The sequence below is a fragment of the Grammomys surdaster genome, unplaced genomic scaffold, assembly GCF_004785775.1.
Source record: "Grammomys surdaster isolate TR1022 unplaced genomic scaffold, NIH_TR_1.0 63, whole genome shotgun sequence".
In the NCBI taxonomy this organism is placed as follows: Eukaryota; Metazoa; Chordata; class Mammalia; order Rodentia; family Muridae; genus Grammomys; species Grammomys surdaster.
This window is the reverse complement of record NW_021604565.1, coordinates 9,607,970-9,629,221: the sequence shown is the minus strand read 5'-3', so window position 1 is coordinate 9,629,221 and position 21,252 is coordinate 9,607,970. Positions and strand designations below refer to the sequence as shown.

Genomic DNA, 21,252 nt, shown 5'->3' with positions numbered 1-21,252 from the left:
AGGAGTTGTGGCCCAAGTTGTGTGTTTCCCACATCTGAAGCTGTCTACACTTGAGGAGTTTTTGTTGTTCACCAGCTGCCCATTTTGACTTGACATTCATTTTTTCCCTTAAGCTTAATTCTATTTCATATATGAAGAGATATATAAACTTGGGTGAGCAGGTCTCTACTTCAGTGGTTGGAGTGCGTCAACATCACTTATGATGTGCTTACTGGTTTTCACTATCATTGATTGTTGTGTTTGAGGAGTTGCCATTTCTCATCCTTCCAGAGGCTAGGCATGGGAGGAAGTGAAAATGAGAGTGGTAGGATTCTGGGGCATTCATGAAGGAGAAACAACCTTCATAGACACTAGCCACAGAGAAATTTAAGATGAACGTTGCCAAATGTTGTTTCAATAAAAATTACACATTACAAATTTTAAATGCAAAGAAGCTATAAACTATAATGCATAAATGATAGCTACTCATTTGTAGTTCTGGGATTTCCAAGCAATGAAGGCCTTTTTGTCTTCTAACATGAAGAAAATCTCTTCAGTCCATCTTTAAATACTTGAATGAGTCTTACTAGATATGACAGATGAATCTTTTATGTAGCTTTGAATAAAATCATTCAGTTGATTTAAAACAGTAATAAAAAGCTGACTTTTTTTTCCCTTTCTTACTTTGTCTACTACTTAGTTCTTGGCAGTATACTACAGAACAAAAACACACCTAAGCAAAATCTCACAGACCCTCAGTTACATAAGTAACAAATAAATTAGTTGACTGTACACAGATTATTGTGGAATTTTAGAGGATTTTAATGAGACTCTAATGTATAGGTCTTGAGATTGTTAGTCTTTCTTTTAGATGCTGTTCTAAGGCACTTTTATAATTTTCACCTCCCAGGAACCCACAAAAGTTAATATACTTTTAAGTATTGCTGGAGTAGGCCATCTTACTTTTTGTTGTTGTTGTTGTTGTTTTTTTTTTTTTTTTGCCACTGAGGACATGTTTTCATTTTGAACAGTAGAAACAACAAAGGAAGCACTTACACTTTGAATTTGTATGAAACTGGAATAGTGTTTTCATTATACCATTACCTTATAATTGTTTACTCTTTGAAGTAATTACTAATTGTTTTTTTTGGTTCAGGTTTAAAATTTAATTTTTCTTTGTGCTTGACACAAAATGACAGTATTTAGGAATACTGAATATCTAAGCACTATTACTCTCAAGGGCACAATTGTCAAGCATGCCTAGGCATCTGAAAGTTAGAAAAGATGTATTTCTAACAAGAACTTTCGAAGTTATGTAGAAATAGCCAATAATTTGCCATGTTACAATTTTCTAAAATACAAAATCGATGATGTTTCTGAGAAATGAGTGTTGATCTTACGATATTTATTCATTTATTTTAAATAGCTCATATAAAAAGTTTCCTAATTGTATTTTCCCACATGAATCCAGAGAACTGTCTTCTAACACAAATAAGACTGACGCTTAAATAATTTTGCTGTTCCTAATCCGGTCAACAAGATATCACTCCTTCAGTATTCAACCTGTTGACATAAATAGCAGAGTCATTATCTTGTTAAAAAGAGAATCATCTCCCTGCTCTGCAAAGAAAGTTGCATGGAGCATGTGCCCTTGGATGCAATCCCTCTTTTGCCTTTATTACACTGCCCCCTAGAGCCCTGAGGTTTTCTTGGTTTTTCTCCAGGAAAATTATATCTTCCGTGCCACTCCAAAGTTCAACGTGATTCATCTCAAGTTGCATTTATATTGGCTCCTATAGTTGATCCATTTAAAAATAGAAGAAAATTATAAAATTTAAAGAGAGCATAGCTAGCATTAAAAAATATAGTCATTATTTCTAAAGCTTATTGTAGCATCTTCTAAAAGGTAGAACAGGGTTCTTTCTTAACTAATGATAGTTATCATTTCTTACAGCTATTTGCTCTGTGTTAATGTCTGTAGCAAAGAAACTGTCTGCATTGATAAAAGTGACCTTGTAGTTCTGGCTTCTGTGTACCAGGATGCTTTCTCAGGAACTACCCAACTACAAATATATGATGAAGGTTATCACTACACAGTAAAATTAAAGTCTGGGACTCTTCAAGTTACGAAGGTCATCTGGATAGCTACTCTTTGCAGTGCAAATTGTTAGTGATTTAATGAGATAAAAAATTTCAAGACTGACAATATTTTTCTTTTTTGGATGCAAAAACACAGTTCAAGTCTTAAAGGGAATAAGAGGTAGTTTATTGTGGAACCATTTTGAGTGACCCTAGCCCGGGATCACAGGTCACTCTAAAGTTCATGTTCTAGCATTTTCATGAATTTATATAGTCTTATAGAAAAAGAAAAGTCATAAATCAAGGTAAAATTTAAAAACATTGGTGGTATATCAGAGAGGTGACTATAGGATTGCGGGGGAAGATTTTTAATAACTCTTAGATGTTATCTGATAATATTTTTAGCTTCTGGGTTGGTGGAACCTAGTGCTCTGCTAAGTTAATAGAATTTCAAGATTTTTGCCTATTAGTCACAGGATGTTAGTTCTGACACAGAAATGGACAAGGAATGGCTACGTAGGAGCTAAAGCCAGCTCAGGATGAGGTAATTAGCCCTGGACCTGCAATATTCTGACCACTCCACATTATTACACTTTTAATTAACCAGTTTTTGAAGGCACAGCTTCTTTCCAGTAATTCTCATTCATTGTGAAAATAACAGGAGAGTAACACACACACACACACACACACACACACACACATACACTCACACACAAATGTAGAGTCTGATTACTCCAAGAAAACACAACTCCAGAAATGAGATTTTTTTGGTGCATAAAGCAGTTGAGCCCTCCCTCAGAATTCTCTGTCATTCTCTTTTTTCACTCTTTGCTTGACAGCCACTCCAAGATTCTACTCCAGGGCTCTTTCTTAGGAGACCCCTTCATGGGCTTCTTTGACCAGGCTCTATCCCCAGTATGTTTTTCTTATCATGCTGTAATTGCATGCTAGCTCTCTGGCTCCTCACACCTCTGGTGAGTTAGGATGCTGAGGACACTGATCAAACAGCCTGCAAAGCACAGAGAAATACCTAGAGGCTCTTGTAGAATTTCACATTTGATCAAATGCAAGCTTCAGGTTGCCTATTGTTCCTGAAGGATCCCTGAGGCAACCACAGTTCTTCTATCTTCTCCATGTGTGAGGGTCTAAGTGACATCAATCAGAACCATGGGAAAGGAAATTGGTCCCCAAAGTCTCAATTCTCAGACTAAAAGGAAAGCATTTCTACATCCCTAGTGGTGTTCAGGTTATCAAGCCCCTGTAGCTCTGGATGTTTATAATTAGAGAACTATATCTATTGGAAGGCCCTAGAACTCAGTTACAATCATCTTCCCACTTACAAGATCCACATCACATATACAACACTGCAAAGCTAAGTTAAACATAAACAAAAACAAAACCATTGACTTATTTTGTGGAGGCCAGAAGGCACATGTCCTTCCACATTTGTGAGTTCCAAGATCAAACTTAGATCTTGGGGCTTGAAATCAAGTGCCTTTATATACTGCACTATCTTGCTGGCTGAAAAGGCTACCTTTTCTCCTTTTCTCCTTTTTTTTTTAAAAAAAAATTAAATTATTCACTTTACATTCTGATCTCAGCACCCTCTTCCTCCTCTCCTTCCAATCCCACCCTTACAAATCGTTTCCCCATTACCTCATCTCCTTCTCCTCCGAGAAGGTGACCCCCCCCCACTGGTTACTACCCTGCCCTGGAAGTTCAAGTTGCAGAAGGACTAAGGGCATCCTCTTCTACAGAGGCCCAACCAGACAGTTCAGCTAGAGGAAAGGGATCCAATGGCAGGCAACAGAGTCAGAGACAGCTCTTACTGCAATTGTTAGAGGAACCACATGAAGATCAAGCTGCACATCTGCTACAAATGTATAGCATGTGTGTGGGGCAGTAGGTGCAGCCCATAGATGCTCTTTGGTTGGTTTTTCTATCTCCACGAGCACCTATGGGCCGAGGTTAGTTGACTGTAGATTTTCTCGTGGTATTCTCGACCTGTCTGGCTTGCTCATTCCTAGCTCCCACTCTTCTGAAAGAGCTCCCAGAGCTCTGGAAAAAGCTACTTTTTCACCTGCTTCCATGGTTGTAAATTAGAATCCTTTCTTGTTGTTCACCTCAGGATCTTCCTGTTGTATTCTGCCTACTAGTTACTTAATGAGATATTTATAGTGGTAATTATACAGTGCTAAGACCAAGTTTGAAGTTTAGACCCTTTCCATGTTTCTCACTAGGTACATACATGCACATAGGTACAAAGGGGCAGTTTACACTGCCCATTAGTGGTCTGAAATCAGACCACTTTTTAATCTGACAACTGACAAACAGAGATGCTAAACAATAAATGTATGTAACTAGTTCTCTCAATAATGTGATTGATCTCCTTGGTAGCTAGGTTGTATATGTCTTTCCTTCCATGTCTCATGGAGAAATGTTTGGGTAGCCCTTGAAATATCAATAGGGCTTTCTTAAGTATGAAACCATTCCCAGATCAAAAGATTATTGCTTTGTGCTCAGGCTATGTAATGTTCCGTTTTTGCTATTGGTCTCTCAACATGCAGGTAGGGGATTAAAGTAAATCATTTAATCCATGCACCGTTTTACTCAATAGTATACTTTTGGAAATTGTTTCTACAGGAGCAGCAGTGAAAGCAGCCAGTCTGAGATATTGACACTATACAAAAGAACTGTCAGCTCACTCCTTATATTGATCCTGCTTTTCGCTACAAACACAGACTCTTCTCCCTACCACAGACTGTAAGTGGTGCCTGCTGAGGTTGCTAAATTGCTGTGTAAATTATTTATTGCTTGGACATCTTGTAAAGATCTCATTTCTTCTTGTTGGACTTAGTTGTGCTTTCTTGGGTTTCATAGATATTGAAAGGTTTCAAAAGATATGTCAAGCTCTTGGTTTCCTATACTACAGATGTGAGCAGCCTGGGTAGAATTATCCTTTCATTGAAAATTGGGTACTTTGTTTTGAATTATTGTCTATAAAAATCATCAACAAAAATCATGAACAAAATAAATTGTTACTTCTTTAGTCCTTGTGGTGGTAAGATTTGGATTACTAATGAGACAACTGAAATAAATATTTATAAGAAGGAACTGTTATTTGACCTCATGATTCTAGAAGTCACAGTCCATCATCAGCTGTGTCTGTTGCCTTTTGGCGTAGGACAAGGGAGAACATCATAGCAGGGAATTCATGGAGAAGCAAAGCTGCTTAAGTTATTACAGCCAAGAAGGAAAAAAAAGATAAAGACGGGGTCTAAGTGCCACTCTTGCCAAGAGTAAGCTTGAAGTAACCTAACTTCCTTTCAAAAGTCTCAACTCCTCAAGGTTTTATTACCTTATTTTCTTCATCGATGGATATGTGAACAGGACCCAGTTCCCAAATCATTTCCAATGAAGAACTGTGGACACACACCTTATTTCAAGTTTCCTCATTCTATCGTCTACTTTGAAATTCAGAACCGATGTACTCAGTCTTGTAGTCAACAGCAATAGTCCTGTCATAATAGCCCTGAATTAATGCTAACACTAGCTAAGTTCTCTTTAGGATTAAGGCAGTAACACTGGCAGCTGTGAGGAGAATGGTGGCCAACAACAGTCAGATTGCTTTCCAACTAGGTCAGCAAACAAGGGGTGGAAAAGATTGAAAAAGACTTCTTTGACTGCACCTCCTCCCTTGGGCTCCACATTCTGGCCCACAATTGTGGCTGCCTTACCAGAGGACAAGTCCCGTCTAGGGACCCCAAGTAAGATACTTTCCATGGCCCACTAATACTCCATAAAGTCCTCCTTATGGTCCCCAACTGCACATCCCCTACTGGCCCACAACTCTGGCAAACCACATCTGCTTTACTGGAGGTCACACTGTATTAGGAACTCCAGAGATGAAGCAGATACCACAACCCCAGAGGCCACAATCTGTTTCTCCTGTTCACCACAGGCTTCTTTCACAATTGGTTACTGTTGTTTCTGTTTATATTGAAAACCTTTATTAACTTCATGATGTTATTAAATTCTCATAAAGACTATGATGATTGTATATTTGCTACATAGTGCAGAAGACATAGTCAAAATAATATCTACTAAACAGTTTTGTGCGACACATTTTATGTAAAATATGGCAATATCAAATTGTAAGAACTCTTCCAGCCTGTTTTCCTTAATCTGTTAGTGTTTCTTTGTGAAATGGCGTGCCAGAAAAAATGTATCCAAACAACACAATTAAGGTTGGCTTAAAATATGGTTTTTCTTAGGGACATGTGAACAAATATATATTCATCTTAGATAGGTCACCAATAGCAAACCAAAAATGTAGAAACACACACACACACGCACACGCACGCACACGCACACACAATTTTAACCAACCAGCCAACTGTAGTTTGATCAACCCATGAGTTTAATTGGGTTTGGATCATTTCTAGTCTATTTAACAGAAGAATGGGCAACTTAGAGTCAGTATAGCTGAAGAAGTTCACATATCCTCAGGAAGAGGTGAAGAGGGATCTTATGTAACATAATCACATTATTTGCAGCCACATGAACCCAGTGGCTTCTCTTTCATAAGGAAATATCAGTAGAGTTCATGTTGGGAGGGTCTCCTACAATGAATGCAGCATGTTTCAACGTCAACAGAGTAATGGAATATCATGTTCAGAGGAGCAGTCTCCCATTCTGCCATTCCCCCCCCCCATGGTGCAATAGGGTTTTCTTTTTTAAATTTTTTTTATTATTTATTTATTTATAAATAAATAAAATCATAATTTTTACTTATTCACACAGGGGTTATAAACACAAAAAGGCAGGACGTGGGGAAGGGGATGACACTGGAGCATGGGTGTTCAGGAAGAGGGAAGAGTACAGATATCTTTCAGAACATGGTATTGTGTGGGAGAAGGTTCAGGGGATAGGTCACTGTGACTCTGCCTATGATTCACTTGTCCTTCTCTAAGTTGGTATTATCCGCCAAGGCTACCTATTTACAAGGTCTATGACTACTCAGGCTGGTAAATTTCCACAGAAGATACCTGTTTATAATAGCATATAGCCCTCAGTTTCAATGTTTTTCCACAGAGACCCAAGACTTGGTATTAGTATACATGTATGACAGGCCTATTGCTGGTTTTAGGCCTATGGCTGATTTTAGGCCTTCAGTGTATATGCAGGGCCGCCCCTGACATCTCCTCCCTTCTCTAAGTATAGAAGCGCTGTGGTGATTCCAATTATTAGTTGGAGATAGGATCTGGGTGAGAGATAGGGGCTTATATAGATTATGTATATTTTCCCCTTCAGCATTTGTACTGTATCTGGCTTAAGCCTCTGCAGGCCCTGTACATGCTGCCATATTTTCTATGAGTTCATATATGTGTCAGTCCTGTTTTTTCCTTTTATTTAAAATAATATTTCATTTAATATATCATGACTATGACTTCCTTTCTCTCAACTCCTCCATGTTCCACCGAATCTTCCCTCCCATCTGGATCAAACCTTTTTCTTTCTTTCATTACAAAGTGAAGAGACTTCAAAGAGATAGGAGTATAATAAAATAAGATACAAAGATGTAAAATAAAAAAAAAAAACAACACATCCAAATAGGAGAAAACCAATAGAAGGTAGAAAGCTGAAGAAAAGGCAAAGGAAACAGATATAGACGCAGAGACCAAATCATCTACTCACTCAGGAATCCCATAAAAACTAAACAACCATAACAGTAACAACAAAAACATAAATCTCTCAAAGTCATAGTATATACACAAAGAACTTTTACAGAAAAATGGAGACAACCAAATAAAAAGATTAAAAAAGCTGAAATTGTTTTTTTAAAAGAGAAGATAAAATAAGATACACAAAAGATAGAATTAAAACAAGCGCATTCAAAAGAAAAGATATGTCGCCTTTCAGTCTGCACTCGTGTCCTGAGCAGACCTTGGATGCCAGCTTTGCACCCAATCCCACAACACTCAGAGGAGGCTAGACTCCCAGGAGCTCTAACACGCCCAGGAACATAGGATCATAGGATCACAGGATCTCAGGATCTAGATCACACCAGGATTTCAGGATTCCAGTGGTAGCCTAAGTCCCAGGAGCTCTTAAACCCAGGAGCTCAGGATTACAGGATCACAGAGACAGCTGGACTCTGAGGAGTTCTGACACAACCTAGATAACAGGATGGACAGGCTCCAGTCAGAGACAGTGAGTGCAGTTAGGACTAGAGATAACCAGATGGCAGAAGGCAAGTGCAAAAATATAAGCAACAGAAACCAAGTTGACTTGGCATCCTTAGAACTCAGTTCTCACAACATAGAAAGTCCTAGATTTACCATGACACTGGAAAAGCAAGATTCAGATTTAAAATCACTTCTCATATTGATGGTAGAGGACTTTAAGAAGGACATAAATAGCTCCCTCAAAGAAATACAGGAGAACACAGGTAAACAGTTAGAAGGCCTTAAAGAGGAAACACAAAAATCCCTTAAAGAAGTACAAGAAAATATAACCAAACAGGTGAAGGAATTGAACAAAACTACCCATCTAAAAATGAAAGTAGAAACAATAAAGAAATCAAAAAGGGAGACTACTCTGAACATAAAGAAACCTGGGAAAGAGATCAGGAGTCACAGATGCAAGGACCACCAACAGAATACAAGATATAGAAGAGAGAATCTCAGGTGCAGAAGATATCATAGAAAACATTGACACAACTGTCAAAGAAAATGCAAAATGCAAAAAGTTCCTAGTCCAAAACATCAAGGAAATCCAGAACACAATGAGAAGACCAAACCTAGGGATAATAGGTATTGATGAGAGTGAAGATTCCCAACTTAATGGGCCAGTAAATATTTTCAACAAAATTATAGAAGAAAACTTCCTTAGCCTAAAGAAAGAGATGCCCAATGAACATACAAGAAGCCTACAGAACATCAAATAGACTAAACCAGAAAAGAAATTCTTCCCATCACATGATAATCAAACCACCAAAGGGACAAAACAAAGAAAGAATATTAAAAGCAGTAAGGGGCAAAGGTCAAGTAACTTATAAAGGCAGACCTATCAGAATTACATCAGACTTCTCAGCAGGACTATAAAAGCCAGAAGATCCTGGACAGATGTCATTCAGACCCTAAGAGAACACAAATTCCAGCCCAGGCTACTGTATCCAGCAAAACTCTCAATTAACATAGATGGGGAAACCAGGATATTCCATGACAAAATAAAATTTACACAATATTTTTCCACAAATCCAAGCCTACAAAGGATAATGGATGGAAAATTCCAACACAAGGAGGGAAATTACACCCCAGAAAAAGCAAGAAAGTTATATTCTTCCAACAACCCCAAAAGAAGATACCCACACAAACATAATCCCACCTATAATAACAAAAATAACAGGAAGCAACAATCACTTTTCCTTAATATCTTTTGACATCAACGGACTCAATTCCCCAATAAAAAGACATAGAATAATGGAATGGCTATGTAAACAGCAGTCAACATTTTGCTGCATACAGGAAATGTACCTCAGTGACAAAGACAGACACTACCTCAGAGTAAAAGGCTGGAAAACAATATTCCAAGCAAATGTTCCTAAGAAACAAGCTGGAGTAGCCATTCTAATATCGAATAAAATCAAATTTCAACCAAGAATTATCAAAAAAGATAAGGATTCATACTTGTCAAAGGAAAAATATATGAAGATTATCCTGCAATTCTGAACATCTAGGCTTCAAATGCAAGGGCACCCACATTTATAAAAGAAATTTTACTAAAGCTCAAAGCACAAGTTGCACTGCACACAGTAATAGTGGGAAACTTCAATACCCCATTCTCAGCAATGGACAGATCATGGAAACAGAAACTAAACAGAGATACAGTAAAACTAAGAGAAGTTATGACCAAATGGATATAACATGTATATATGTTATATCTATTATCCTAAACATTTTATCCTAAAACAAAAGAATAGACCTTCTTCTCAGTCCCTCATGATACCTTCTTCAAAATTGCCATATAACTGGTCACAAAACAGGCCTCAATAGATACAAGAAAATTGAGATAATCCTTGCATCCTATCAGATCACCACGGACTAAGGCAGGTTTTCAATAACAACAAAAACTATGGGAAGCCCACATACATGTACAAATTGAACAACTCTCTAGTCAATGATAAGTTGGTGAAGGAAGAAATAAGAAAGTAATTAAAGACTTTTGAAAATTTAACGAAAATTATGGCAATGCTAAGAGAAAAAAGCTCTAAGTGCCTACAAAAAAAAATCTCGAGAGAGCATACACAAGCAACTTGACAACACACCTGAAAGCTCTAGAAAAAAAAAAAAAAACAAATACACTCAAGAGGAGTAGTTGGCAGGAAATAATCAAACTCAGGCCTGAAATCAACCAAGTAGAAACAAAGAGAACTATACAAACAATCAAAAAAATTAGGATCTGGTTCTTTGAGAAAATCAACAAGATTGATAAACCCTTAGCCAGACTAACCAGAGGGCACAGAACATTATTCAAAGTAATAGAACCAGAAATGAAAAGGAAGACATAACAATAGAAACTTAGGGAATTCAAAAAATCATCAGATCCTACTTCAAAAGCCTATATTCAACGAAACTGGAAAATTTGGATGAAATGGACAATTTTCTATGTAGATACCAGGAATCAAACTTAAATCAGGATCAGATAAACCATCTAAACAGTCCCATAACCCCTCAAGAAATATCAGTAATCATTAAAAGTCTTCCAAACAAAAAAATCCCAGGAACAGATGGTTTTAGTGCAGAATTCTATCAGATCTTCACAGAAAGGCTAATACCAATTCTTTTGAAACTTTTCCACAAAATAGAAAGAGAAGGAACACTGCCCAGTTCGTTCTATGAAGCCACAATTACGTTCATACCTAAAGCACACAAAGAACCAACAAATAAAGAGAACTTCAGACCAATTTCCCTTATGAATATCGAGACAAAAATAATCACTAAAGTTCTCACAAACTGAACATCCAAGAACACATCAAAACAATCATCCATCATGATCAAGTAAGCTTTAACCCAGGAATGCAGGTATGGATCAATAAACGGAAATCCGTCAATGTAATCCAATAGGTAAACAAACTCAAAGAAAAAAATCCACGTGATAATATCAGTAGATGCTGAGAAAGCATTTGACAAAATTCAACACCCTTCATGGTAAAAGTCTTGGAAATATCAGGAATTTAAGGCCCATACTTAAACGTAGTAAAAGCAATATACAGCAAACGAGTAGCCAACATCAAGCTAAATAGAGAGAACCTGAAGCACTGTGGAGAGCTGTTGTCTTGCACTGGAAGTGGTATCCTATCACATGTTCACTGCTAGAAAAGAGGTCAAAATTCAAAATCAAACCACTGCTACAACTAAATGGTTCTCATTTTATGCCTTCACAGACTTAGGATCTTTCTGGACAGAACTAAACTTAAGTAGATCAAGAGTTTTGAGTTTTTCTCTACTATGAAGATTTTGTTGAAAAATAACTCCTTCCTTTCTCATGAAATTAATCTTGAATATGTTTTGCAATACTGGCACCTAGTGACTATTTATGAGAAAGGTATAAGGTTCCCTATCCTATTGTATCCTTCTAAGTATGGGCTGTATAAAAATTTTGATTTGGAAAATAAAGGAAAAATATTGTGATGGTTTGAGTATACTTAGCCCATAGGGAGTGGTACTGTTAGGGTTATGGCCTTGTTGGAGGAAGTGTGTCACTGTGGGTGAGCTTTGAAACTCCACCTAGTGCAGATGAGTCACTCTTCTCCTCACTGCCATGCTTTTTGTCTTGATGACAATGAACCTTGAAACTTGTAAGCCAGCCCCAATTAAATGTTGTCCTTTATAAGGATTGCCTTGGTCATGGTGTCTCTTCACAGCAATGTAAACCCCAACTAATACAAATATAGTATTCAATTCAGAGAAAATAGTTTATGTACACATGTTATTTTTGTATGTTTTATCAATTTCAGCAATGATGTTTTAAAATCATCTTTTATAGCCATCATAATATTTTTCCCTCTTGCAAATTTAAACTTTTGATAAGTAAATTCCTGTTCATAAGGAAAATTAGAATGTTTATTTGCATTTCTTATTATTTCATTGAGTTGTGTTATGTGATTTATAAGACATTACTTCTAATTGTTATGAATTTTTCCGTAGTGTTAGTATTGGTGATGCATGTGTATGCAAGGTGGGTGGAGGGTATTTATGAAGAAGTGAACAAGTGAGGTAAGAGGATAGCGTGGTGGAGTCAGCTGTCTCCTCCTACCTTTACTTGATTTCTTGGGATGGAACTCAGATCACAGGTCTACCAGATTTGCCTTACCTCCTGAGCCACCCCAATGTTCAGTTATGTAGTTCACATGTGGAAGTCAGAAGACAGCTTTTAGGGGTGGCTTCACTCCTAAATGCGATTTGGATTCTAAGGGTAAACTCAAGTCATCCATTTTGTGCTGTGAGTGCTTTATACACTGAGACATCTTGGCTTGGTTTTGGATTTTACTTAGATTTATTTTTTAAAAATTTGGAAGTTTGTTCCAAGTAAGTTATACATTTTTAAAAATATTTTTTTGTTGTTGCATTTCCACTAGAAACAAAGTTTTCAAGTGTCCCTAACCCAAGAACCATACAAATAGTAAAATAAAAATGTACTTACATATGAACATGCACACTAAATAGTTATGAACCAGCTTGTTCCTGATAAGTATAGCTCCAAAATGTGGGAAAATCTGAGTGACCAGAATGTCAGATCTTCCTGCAGACGACAAAGATATCATGGGGTTTATAAACTTGTGCTCAATAATTTAGCAGAAAGTATAAAATAGATGATACAGGAAGACATGGATGCATAAAATGGGGAAAAGGAGGACTGAATGGATGGGTGAGTTGTTAAGAGCACAGGCTGTTTTCCCAACGGACTCAGCGTCAGTTCCCAGCACCCACAAGGAGATTCACAATCATCTTTAACTACAGTTTCGGAGTCTCTTGTTATGGCTGCCATGGGTACTAGGCGTGCATGTGGTGCACGGATAAATCATCCATACATATAGTAAAACAAAATAAGATATTTAAAGTGTGGTTAAAAATAAAATAAGGAAAAAACAGTTGCCCACTAGCTCTCACATGTGGTGTTCATAGTGTTGAAGGTATCCAAGGAAACTGTATGTGGTAGATAAGTGAAAATTTAAGTTATTTTTATTGCCTTAATGAATGGGCATATACTATTAAGGTCTTTCATCATCATTGCACAAATTGGGCTTTAATTCAAGACAGTTGAGAATACAGCTCCTAACCAGACATCAGTTCATTTTTATTGAACGTAATAAATAAAAACTGCACATTAAAAACACTGTCAACCATGTGTACTTGGAAACATTCCCGTCAAGTGCAGATCCTTGCCTTACTAACCCTTGAAATTATTACCTAGATTAGTGCTTTGAACATAAGTATTCACTATTTCTTTTTTGAATGAATACTAGTGAAGAGTTATCTTTAAAACACTCAGTTTTATATAATTTTCCCAGCTAAACATATGCATAAATAAACTCGTATTAAAATACAAAATAGCAAAATATATTTCGATTAAATAATAAGTATGTTTTTGAAAGATAACAATAGTCATTTAAATTTAAATTGATTTGAATTATGGCCTGCCAGTTGTATGCCAAGTAACACTTTGAGGTCTAAGGAGATGACTTTCTGGTTCAGTTCCATTAAGGAGTAACTTAAGCCAGTGGTAAACTGTTTATCTCATCAACGAATAAAATGTGCAGGCAGAAAATGGTGAAAATTATAAAAGAGAAAGGAAAATACTCAGGTCTGAGCAGAATGAATGCTTTGGTTATTCCATTTGTGCTTTGACATCTGATTCACACATCTTATTTTAAAATTTTTACTTTTAAATGGTCAAATAAAGCCCCCTTACCCATCTCCTCAAGCCTCATTATGGGAATCAGAACAATAGTGTGTTTGTTACCTTCTGGACAGTTGTAGTATGTCTGGCATCTGCATTTAGGAAATGTTTATGTGCTTTCATTCACCACTTTCATTTTGAAATACAGTTCCTAAGGATAAGTGGAAATTATGAAACAGTGTGCTTTCAGGGAGAAGGGCTAATGTTACTACCATCTTCAGAAATAGCTGTGTGTACAAGCTCCTGAGATCCTGCTATTTAAAACTTTTTTTTCCTGAAGAGTTGTAAAATTGTAAAATGTACAAAAACATTTTCAATTTGCCATATAAAATTTAGCACTTGGTACATATATCAAGAGAGACACTACAATAATTATATATAACCACTGCCCTATTGAAAATGGAAAACAGTATCAATATTTCATTGTTTCTGCCCCATTAATTAACAGCTACATATCCCACTCTTTTCAACAAAATCTTTGGGTATTGTGGACTATATATCTGTAAAGCTGTATTTCTAGTAATCATTTAAAGACCTGTGGAACATCCATAGGAGAAAAGATATAACGCTAAAATTCGTATCTAACATTTATTATCTCTTCAATAATAACTTAAATTTCAATCCAATTTTTACTTATTATGTATATAGATATTTTGCCTGCATGTATATCTGTGCACCATGTGTATGCCTTGTCCCTGTGGAGGGTAGAGGAAGGACTTATAAACTCTGGCACTAGAGTTAGAGATGACTTTGAGCTTTCAATGTGGGTGCAGGGAGTAGAACCTCAGTCCTATGGAAGAACAAACTGTGCACCTAACTGCTGAACCATCTCTCTGGAACTCTTAATCCAATCTTAATATTAGAAAGAGTATTAATTTTCAGAGGATATAAAACATCATTCAGAAAATAAAACAAAATCTACTATAAAACAAAATTTTCTTTCTTTGGTTTCTTAGGACAGGGTCTTGCTATGTGTATTTACTGGGGCCTGTACTTTTCATCATAAGTCTTGCCTCAGCTTCCTGAAGCTGATATCACAGGCCTGCACTACCATTCTTTCTGCTGTAATATTCTACTTAAAGAGTCATAATAAATTTTAACACAACATTCTGCTTGTACTATCTATCTATCTATATTCCTACCATATATATACATACACACACATATATATATGTATACACTTATATACACACATATAATATATACATATGTACACATATATACATATGTATGCATATGTACAGTTATATACATATGTATATACATGTATACATATATACACATATACACATATACACATATACATATATATGCATACATATACATATACATACATATATACATATATACACATATACACATGCACACACACATATATTTATATGTATGCTATATATGTGACACCTAATGATGAATCTCTAATAGCCTCTTGAATATGTCTGAACATTTTAAATTATTTTCAACTCAGTCCATGGTTTATAAATTTCCTAACCCTTGGATGCTATTATTCCTGACTTTGTCTTCATGAAGCCTTCATTTCAGAACTCCTCACATAGACGTTTTCCATGTCACATGTTATCTCTGGGAGTTTGTGGCCTGGTTGTTGTTTAGATGGCTTGCTTTAGAATCCCTCCATACCACCCCTCCCACACTCATCTTTTTTCAATACTAGGCATGATCTCAGGACTTTGTGTATTCTAGGTAAGCTCTCTACCTCCAAGCTATATCCTCAATTCAGAATTTCCTATCTCTTAACATAAGGGGATTAGTTCTTTAGTGCTGGAATACATGATGACTCCTGCACATATGCTACATAATTTATTAAAAGAAAAAAAATACCTTTGCAATCCTCAAATACCTGTAATTCTTGTCATGAAAGAACTTGTAAAGCATTGATGTTTTTATTCCATAAAAGTCCACAATGTGAATGTTGATCTCATCAGAGAACAAGAAAAAGACAGGAAACACAGAAACAATGCTTGCTGCAATAGAGTGATCTAAATGATTTCTAATTTGTGTTCCTGAACACAAATGGTGTGTCAGATGATCCAAATACATTTTTTTTAACTCTGAATTTGCAGGTTTAGGGGAAATCAAAATAGCAAAATCAAATTTATCTAATCAACCTGTGTTTTAATACCTTCTGTGCATACGTGTCTGTGCATATATGTCTATGTATATTTGTATGTGTGAGATTATGGACATATGTGAGTGTGTGTTTGTGTGTATATATATGTATGTATGAGTTTGTGTGTGTGTACATATATGCATAGGGTTGTATGTGTATGTATCTGTGTATATTTGTGTGTGTATTTATGTGTATGAGTGTGTGCATATCTGTTCAAGTTTGTGTGTAAGTGTGCATGTATACTCAAGTGTATAGTACTTAAGATAGAAACTTAGGCTTGTATGCTAGGTAAGCCTCTCAACTTGAAGTTACAATCATATCCTAGCATAATGTCTCTAAATTCTTGAATATCATTTATTTTATTAAATTGCTGACATATGACATAAAGTATTCTGAGACCATCTCCCCATTCCATGCTCCTCTCTCCTTTCTGTTGCCTCCATTTTCAAGTTATTCCTCTGTATTTTCTTAGCAATTTTGCTTCTATTTTTATGTCATATGTCTGTGTATGATATATGTGTGTGTGTATGTGTGTGTCTACATATATCATATACCACATATGTATAATCTAAAACCCACAAAAGAAAGACAATGTGATATTTGTTTTTCTCAGTCTATATTAACTTGCTTACTATGATTATCTTCAGTTAAATCCAATTTTTTTTGCAAATGACATATTTACTCTTCTTTTTTTTAGGATATAAAAACATTAGTCATGGCTTTATTAGTGTATATTGTATACATGTATTGAAATAACTCACTGTACTACACAGAGATATTTTTATGTCTTAATCAACAGATTTTAAAAATATAAGATGAAAATATTAACTAACCTTCCTCATTACACTGTAAATGTGGAACATGTAATTAGTACACTGTACCCTAAAATAAATGTTAGAAGTTCAATTGACATTAATTCAATTACACATAAAAACTAATTTAGCATTTTGAGATTAGAAAGCCATTGCAATTTTCTACTACTTTAACAAAATGGAACTTTATATGTACTTAACTTGTGAAACAGCCCGATAAGGAACATGTTATCTTAGACTAGATTTTTTATTGCTTAATTATGAATTTAATTTTAATGAAAACAGCACAGTGTTCATCTGAAATTCAATGAGCTACACTACTATGAAATAAGACCAAAATAAGATATTTTGTTTATATCTTCAATGAAAGGAACAAGAAGGACATCTATCAGGCTTTGCTTTTAGAGAGATCAGTGAAATCAACTGGCCTCTGGCTGGAAATGGTGCACAGTAAAGGCAACATGGAGAAATGAGATTGGGAGGAAAAGCCATCCACTGTGATATAAATGGTGAATCTAATCTACAGATCCTCATTGAAGATAAGAAGGCTGTGAATTTAAAACATGCTCTAGAGTGCAGAACAGGTCAGGCATTTAATGGATCATATCTATAATTAAGATGCAAAATAAAGAGAGGGTAAAATATGGCTCTATGTTTAGACAAATGCAAGCAGAATTTACTACCCAACTTTGGTTTGAAGTATTTTGTCTTATTCACTGAAATAATTTCTTTAACATATTTAAGATATTTGTCTTGAGCTGGCTTCTTGCTAATGTAATAGGACTTTGGGGGAAGGGAGAATAAAAATAATACATACAGATATAATACAAGATATTTACTCTTCTTTATGACCAGAAAAATTCCTCTGTGATATTACACTATCCTTACCGATTGCTCTGTTGATAGACAAGCATGGCTGCTAAAATGATGTTTAAAATTAGATCTACATTCTTTAGGGTTAGAAAGACATGTCAATCATCAAAACATGGTCTAAGTTCACTAGGCCAAAGAAATCACACTGGCTACTTTTGACCAGAAGTGGTAACTGATTGACATAATACACAGTAGGAAAGGACTTTAACAGTAGAGAAATTAACATAGTTATAAATCATAGTAATAAGAATGATAAATGCCTCACTGAGAAAGTGTTAATGTTGTTGTATAGCTACTAAAGAGAAGAATTAGTATCAATTTACAGCAGAAAGTATTTCATCTTAATTTCTATTTTTGTGGGTATTTTTCCCCTCCTGAGTTTTCACTTTTAAATATCTATGCCAACTTTTGTTACTTTATGTTAAAATTATTATGGGATTATTCTATTAAAATTATTCCTAGAATACTTAGGCACACATAATCAAAATAGTCTCAGGAAGATTCTGTAAATCAGAAGAGAAGTTAATAAGTACAATGATTAGATTAGTAACTTGAAAATTCTCATGATGAAAAGCCTTGGGTTTTAAAATTACTGTTGCTTCATAGGAAGAATTTTAAAGGTGGATGAAACCTTTGAAATACTTGGGAACATTGAGAGAAAGGGTGCACCTTAATTACTCTCTGTTGAATCAATCTGGTCCTCAAACTCAGGCATGATCAGAAATAAATACGACTTCAGACCAATGCCCTTACAAATATAGATCAAAGCCCATACCCAAACGCCAGTAAACCAAATGCAACATAAGCAAGGATTGTGGTTGGGTGTGGTGGCAAATGCCTTTAATCCAAGCACTCTGTAGCCAGAAGCAGGGTCATTTCTGTGAGTTTGAGGCCATCCTCCTTAGCATACAAAACTCCAGAAGAGCCAAGACTACATAGTGAGACATTGTTTCAAAGCAAGCACAACAATAAGAAATCCTACTGACATTTGTAACAGGTAGCATACCCAGGAAGGACTGTTCCCCCATACACAGATGAATCATTAAAAAACAAAATATACTGAATAATAAACCTGAACACACATATGTGTGTGCATGCATGCGTGCGTGCGTGTATGTGCGTGTGTGTGTGTTGGGAAAATATAACATTTTCATATTAAAAACACTATCAACTAGACATAGGTGTGCAACTATTAGGAATCATCTTCTTAAAACCACATCAATACTAGAGACTGGAATAATTCCTTAATTATTGGGAATAATATACAGATCTTGAATTTGTAAAGTCTATTTAACATTTTTCTGGAAGTGTTAGACAGTGCATACAAGAGAGAAAAGAAGATAGAGTTGGCAAAGAAAGAAATAAAATTATTTCCTTTTATAGATAGTAATATATCATATTTATTATATTGGAAAGTTATAAACAAAAAATGACAGCTAATAAATATATTCAATGGCCTGTGGGATTCAAAGCCAATATAAAAATCATTTGCATTCCTATATATTAATAATGAATTATTAGGTGTGCAATACTAACATAATAATAGAGACACAGATAAATGGGAATGACTAGAACCCAATCATTTATGGTTAACTAATTCTGATAAGTTAAAGAATATATAAAAAATATGGCCTCTTCCAAAATCTGCATCAGGATGCTAAGCAAAAGAATGCAGCTAAATCTGCCTGAAACGATGTAAAAATATCTCGAGATGACCAGTCACAGAAGTGTTGCAGCTGGAACAATCATGCTGAACATGGAAAACATGGCTTTAAATCTCTGTGACCTGAGAGCAGAGAGTTGATTCTTACATGGAACATTCAAAGGGCACAAACAAAAGAAAAATACGAATTATACGAATAGGACTATAAACTTCTATGCTACCAATGACATGAAGAAAGTTGAGACAATTCACAAATTCAAGAGATGCCATTTCAAATCATATATCAAAAGAAGGAATCTCATTATATATTGCCCTTTTCATTGTGATTATGAATAACTGGTATTCCATGAGAATATTGCTTATCAATCTGTGTATATTTATTTGTAAGTCACTTTAAAACAGTTTGACATGTAAAAATAAATATGAATTCAATATCTTGTTACTCCAGGATTCTACCGCTCACATTCATGCATTGTTAGCAAAGATATTTTTATGCTATCCATGACTACATATGTAATAGCAAACTTCCGGTGGTAATCCAACTATCTATCCAAAGAACATAGAAAAGGTTCAGAGTTCAATAATATATAAACATTTATTAATATATATTCACATCAAATATGCAGATTGAAACAATTTATACTTTAGAAGTACAAAGCAAACACACACGGACACTATATATATTACCATACAGACTACAAACCACATATACCTTAATTAAGGTTTCTATTGCTGTGAAAAGACACTATGACTACCAAGATAAATGAAAATGTTTTACAGTTTCAGAGGTTTAGCCCGTTATCATCATGGCGGGAAGTGTGGTAATGTGTAGGCAGACATGGTGCTGGAGAAGGAGCTGAGAGTTCTACATCTTGATCTGCACAAAGCAGAGGGAGATTGTGTGCCACATAAGGCATAGCTTGAGCATAAGAATCCTCAGGCATACCTGCACAATGACACACTTCCTCCAACCAAGCCACACCTAATACTACAAGGCCACATCTGTAGTTTACTCCCTGTGAGCAAAGCTTTCAAACACATGAGTCTATGACGGTCATACCTATTCAAACAACAACAATATATATAATACAGGTTTTACACATATAGACATTCTCAGGACAAAACCATAGCAACTGTAAAACAGTGAGGCTTTTCAAAATGGTGCCACTAGAAAAGACAGCATAGAATCTTAGGTATGTACATGTTTCCTAAGTATTTTAAGAGAGTTTCTTGTGTTAGTCAAGAGACTTTGACGTTAAGTATTTGTATTTGAATTTGATTTTGTTGTGTACTAGACCTTGGGCAATCACCTAAACTTTCTATATCGTACTTTCATTTCTGTAAAATAAAGACTAAAAAGTAATGTTGACCATCCGATATTCGAATGCTGAAAATCTAAAGAACTTGCTAGATGGCATAAGGCTTGGGATAGGATGGTCATATAATCAATAGCATACTATTTTTCTTATTAATGGCACACATGCACTTAAGATGATTGAATATATGATGTTCTCAGAGTTCAATGAAAGACACTGTCAATATATTCTAGTGGTAACTGAGTGTCTTAATGAAAACTTCCTGTCCCTGGTTTCCTGAGAAAAAGTGTGCGATAACTCTTGTTTGCACTGTGAATAATTTGTTGTTTTCCTAAGTCTTTACCTAAAGGTTGAGGTTTGTTTCTCCTATGTTAGAGCTGAATCAATGCTGTTTCTATAAAACTCTCTCTCTCTCTCTCTCTCTCTCTCTCTCTCTCT

General features: G+C 35.6%; 1 protein-coding gene across 1 annotated transcript in view; it reads left to right on the top strand.

The window, feature by feature from the left end:
• The first annotated feature begins 4,799 nt into the window (after positions 1 to 4,799).
• The window catches only part of Hnf4g (hepatocyte nuclear factor 4 gamma), a 66,063-nt gene continuing 49,610 nt past the window's right edge, over positions 4,800 to 21,252 (top strand). Inside the window, exon 1 of the mRNA XM_028766110.1 lies at positions 4,800 to 4,821. The gene's annotated coding sequence lies outside the window, so the exon portion shown is untranslated. The remainder of the gene's footprint in view (positions 4,822 to 21,252) is intronic.